Genomic DNA, 5,000 nt, shown 5'->3' on the forward strand with positions numbered 1-5,000 from the left:
AATAGTTAGGGGGATTTGTGAAAAGGTCTACAATAGTTAGGGGGATTTTAGTTAGGGGGATTTGTGGAAAGGTCTACAATAGTTAGAATTTCTGTAGTAATCTCATCCGTGCCCACCCATAATTTTATGTTGCATTTTATATTTTATATACAGCCCTGACAGAGAAACATCACAGGCTCATATAACACAACTAATTGTGAATGGTTTAATAGTCTGGGCGTCGTCATCTGTGTTTGTAAGCTGATTGGGCACAGGGTCAGCCTGTCTCTCTCTCCTTCTCTCTGTTCTTCTCTCTACATGTCTTCCCAGTGAGTGTTGATGCTGAAGGCTGAAGGTCCAGTGCCTCCACTCCTCTTCCTCGCCTCCTCTTGTTTTCTTATGCATTAGCGGCCGTGGGCCTCCAATATCCCAGACTCCTCTCATGTGACCTGTGGTGCTCCGGAAAGCCCTAATGGAGAGCCTGTCTGTCTGCTCTGATCTCTATTGCCCTCTGATCTCTATTGCCCTAATGGAGAGCCTGTCTGTCTGCTCTGATCTCTATTGCCCTCTGATCTCTATTGCCCTAATTGAGAGCCTGTCTGTCTGCTCTGATCTCTATTGCCCTAATTGAGAGCCTGTCTGTCTGCTCTGATCTCTATTGCCCTAATGGAGAGCCTGTCTGTCTGCTCTGATCTCTATTGCCCTCTGATCTCTATTGCCCTAATTGAGAGCCTGTCTGTTTGCTCTGATCTCTATTGCCCTAATTGAGAGCCTGTCTGTCTGCTCTGATCTCTATTGCCCTAATGGAGAGCCTGTCTGTCTGCTCTGATCTCTATTGCCCTAATGGAGAGCCTGTCTGTCTGCTCTGATCTCTATTGCCCTCTGATCTCTATTGCCCTAATTGAGAGCCTGTCTGTCTGCTCTGATCTCTATTGCCCTAATGGAGAGCCTGTCTGTCTGCTCTGATCTCTATTGCCCTAATGGAGAGCCTGTCTGTCTGCTCTGATCTCTATTGCCCTCTGATCTCTATTGCCCTAATTGAGAGCCTGTCTGTCTGCTCTGATCTCTATTGCCCTAATTGAGAGCCTGTCTGTCTGCTCTGATCTCTATTGCCCTCTGATCTCTATTGCCCTAATTGAGAGCCTGTCTGTCTGCTCTGATCTCTATTGCCCTAATGGAGAGCCTGTCTGTCTGCTCTGATCTCTATTGCCCTAATGGAGAGCCTGTCGGTCTGCTCTGATCTCTATTGCCCTAATTGAGAGCCTGTCTGTCTGCTCTGATCTCTATTGCCCTCTGATCTCTATTGCCCTCTGATCTCTATTGCCCTAATTGAGAGCCTGTCTGTCTGCTCTGATCTCTATTGCCCTCTGATCTCTATTGCCCTAATGGAGAGCCTGTCTGTCTGCTCTGATCTCTATTGCCCTAATGGAGAGCCTGTCTGTCTGCTCTGATCTCTATTGCCCTCTGAACTCTATTGCCCTAATGGAGAGCCTGTCTGTCTGCTCTGAACTCTATTGCCCTCTGATCTCTATTGCCCTAATGGAGAGCCTATCTGTCTGCTCTGGTGTCCTCTGGGTGGGGGGAGTGTGTAGATTTACCTATTTACCTGTTTCTGTTCATACATGTCTTTTTCTTGCCTCTTTATTTCCCCTCTCTCTGTCTAAGCTTTCATACATCCCTCCCTCCCTGCTTCAGAAGCTTTATCGCCCCCTTGTGGCCATGTTGTGTTTCTGCAGTCATCCCACTACAACCACAAACACTTGCTACTCATGTGTTTTTAGACTTCCCAGAGATCAGCATCTTCCTCCAAACCGCAGCTCACTGAGTCCCTTGTTGCTGAGCCGCTGCGCTTTGGACCAGCGACATGTTGGTGTGTCAGTGTGTGAGACGTTGGTGTGTCAGTGTGTGAGATGTTGACTAAAAATGTCGTTATGGTGTGGCTTACCCGATATAGACACATTTTGGCGGGCTGAGCTGACGCACACACACACACACACACACTGATGCTATCTGAGTGCATCTGAAGGCCGCCTGGTGTGTGAAGTAGCTACTACAGAAATCCCATCCCATCTGGTGATCTCAGCGGCGCGTTATTAATCATGTTTTCCTTCTCAGCCTCTGCGTCTGTTTTATCATGTTTTCCTTCTCAGCCTCTGCGTCTGTTTTATCACTTTTTCCCTCCACATGGTTCCCATTTTGCTCTTTGGTTTCAGGTGATTCAGCGTGTGATGGACCCCCAAACTGCCCCCACCCCCAAACTGCCCCCACCCACACGCTGCCCCCACCCCCAAACTGCCCAAACCCCCAAACTGCCCCCACCCCCAAACTGCCCACACCCCCAAACTGCCCACACCCACACGCTGCCCACACCCCCAAACTGCTCACACCCCCAAACTGCCCACACCCCCAAACTGCCCACACCCACACGCTGCCCACACCCCCAAACTGCCGCACCCCCAAACTCTGCTGGTGCTGTCGCCAGTACACTCAGCTATTTCATTTCAGCTCCAAAGGGAAGGAACTCAATGCCACAGGAAAATAGCTAACTGTGTGTGTGTGTGTGTGTGTGTGCATGTTTTTTTTTTCAAAATTGTCTGAAAATACCACAGCAGTCCCTGTCTTCACAAAAGTGAACCACTCAAATGAACAGTACATTGAAAAATGTTCAATCAAGTTTATTTATAGTAGCCTAACATATGACCTTTCTGAGGTGATATCTAATGTATATGAGAAAGACAGAGAGCAGTGTGCCCATTGATTGATGTGTTTTCGGATGGTTCTTGTTTTATTGTATGTAGCGATTGTCTCGGGAGCACATCCGAGGATTGCGGAGCTGCCAACTGCCAGTTCTTTCTCTCGGCTTACGGACGCTCACTCAGTGCTTTATTTCCCGCTCTCACGCCATCTGAAGAAAAGGTCTACAATAGTTAGGGGGATTTGTGAAAAGGTCTACAATAGTTAGGGGGATTTGTGAAAAGGTCTACAATAGTTAGGGGGATTTGTGGAAAGGTCTACAATAGTTAGGGGGATTTGTGAAAAGGTCTACAATAGTTAGGGGGATTTGTGAAAAGGTCTACAATAGTTAGGGGGATTTTAGTTAGGGGGATTTGTGGAAAGGTCTACAATAGTTAGAATTTCTGTAGTAATCTCATCCGTGCCCACCCATAATTTTATGTTGCATTTTATATTTTATATACAGCCCTGACAGAGAAACATCACAGGCTCATATAACACAACTAATTGTGAATGGTTTAATAGTCTGGGCGTCGTCATCTGTGTTTGTAAGCTGATTGGGCACAGGGTCAGCCTGTCTCTCTCTCCTTCTCTCTGTTCTTCTCTCTACATGTCTTCCCAGTGAGTGTTGATGCTGAAGGCTGAAGGTCCAGTGCCTCCACTCCTCTTCCTCGCCTCCTCTTGTTTTCTTATGCATTAGCGGCCGTGGGCCTCCAATATCCCAGACTCCTCTCATGTGACCTGTGGTGCTCCGGAAAGCCCTAATGGAGAGCCTGTCTGTCTGCTCTGATCTCTATTGCCCTCTGATCTCTATTGCCCTAATGGAGAGCCTGTCTGTCTGCTCTGATCTCTATTGCCCTCTGATCTCTATTGCCCTAATTGAGAGCCTGTCTGTCTGCTCTGATCTCTATTGCCCTAATTGAGAGCCTGTCTGTCTGCTCTGATCTCTATTGCCCTAATGGAGAGCCTGTCTGTCTGCTCTGATCTCTATTGCCCTAATGGAGAGCCTGTCTGTCTGCTCTGATCTCTATTGCCCTCTGATCTCTATTGCCCTAATTGAGAGCCTGTCTGTTTGCTCTGATCTCTATTGCCCTAATTGAGAGCCTGTCTGTCTGCTCTGATCTCTATTGCCCTAATGGAGAGCCTGTCTGTCTGCTCTGATCTCTATTGCCCTAATGGAGAGCCTGTCTGTCTGCTCTGATCTCTATTGCCCTCTGATCTCTATTGCCCTAATTGAGAGCCTGTCTGTCTGCTCTGATCTCTATTGCCCTAATGGAGAGCCTGTCTGTCTGCTCTGATCTCTATTGCCCTAATGGAGAGCCTGTCTGTCTGCTCTGATCTCTATTGCCCTAATGGAGAGCCTGTCTGTCTGCTCTGATCTCTATTGCCCTCTGATCTCTATTGCCCTAATTGAGAGCCTGTCTGTCTGCTCTGATCTCTATTGCCCTAATTGAGAGCCTGTCTGTCTGCTCTGATCTCTATTGCCCTCTGATCTCTATTGCCCTAATTGAGAGCCTGTCTGTCTGCTCTGATTTCTATTGCCCTAATGGAGAGCCTGTCTGTCTGCTCTGATCTCTATTGCCCTAATGGAGAGCCTGTCGGTCTGCTCTGATCTCTATTGCCCTAATTGAGAGCCTGTCTGTCTGCTCTGATCTCTATTGCCCTCTGATCTCTATTGCCCTCTGATCTCTATTGCCCTAATTGAGAGCCTGTCTGTCTGCTCTGATCTCTATTGCCCTCTGATCTCTATTGCCCTAATGGAGAGCCTGTCTGTCTGCTCTGATCTCTATTGCCCTAATGGAGAGCCTGTCTGTCTGCTCTGATCTCTATTGCCCTCTGAACTCTATTGCCCTAATGGAGAGCCTGTCTGTCTGCTCTGAACTCTATTGCCCTCTGATCTCTATTGCCCTAATGGAGAGCCTATCTGTCTGCTCTGGTGTCCTCTGGGTGGGGGGAGTGTGTAGATTTACCTATTTACCTGTTTCTGTTCATACATGTCTTTTTCTTGCCTCTTTATTTCCCCTCTCTCTGTCTAAGCTTTCATACATCCCTCCCTCCCTGCTTCAGAAGCTTTATCGCCCCCTTGTGGCCATGTTGTGTTTCTGCAGTCATCCCACTACAACCACAAACACTTGCTACTCATGTGTTTTTAGACTTCCCAGAGATCAGCATCTTCCTCCAAACCGCAGCTCACTGAGTCCCTTGTTGCTGAGCCGCTGCGCTTTGGACCAGCGACATGTTGGTGTGTCAGTGTGTGAGACGTTGGTGTGTCAGTGTGTGAGATGTTG

This window comes from Alosa pseudoharengus, unplaced genomic scaffold (genome assembly GCF_046254945.1).
Source record: "Alosa pseudoharengus isolate Yale_2024_CS ecotype anadromous, Long Island Sound unplaced genomic scaffold, YU_APseudo_1.1 YU_APseudo_1.1_scf_15, whole genome shotgun sequence".
In the NCBI taxonomy this organism is placed as follows: Eukaryota; Metazoa; Chordata; class Actinopteri; order Clupeiformes; family Clupeidae; genus Alosa; species Alosa pseudoharengus.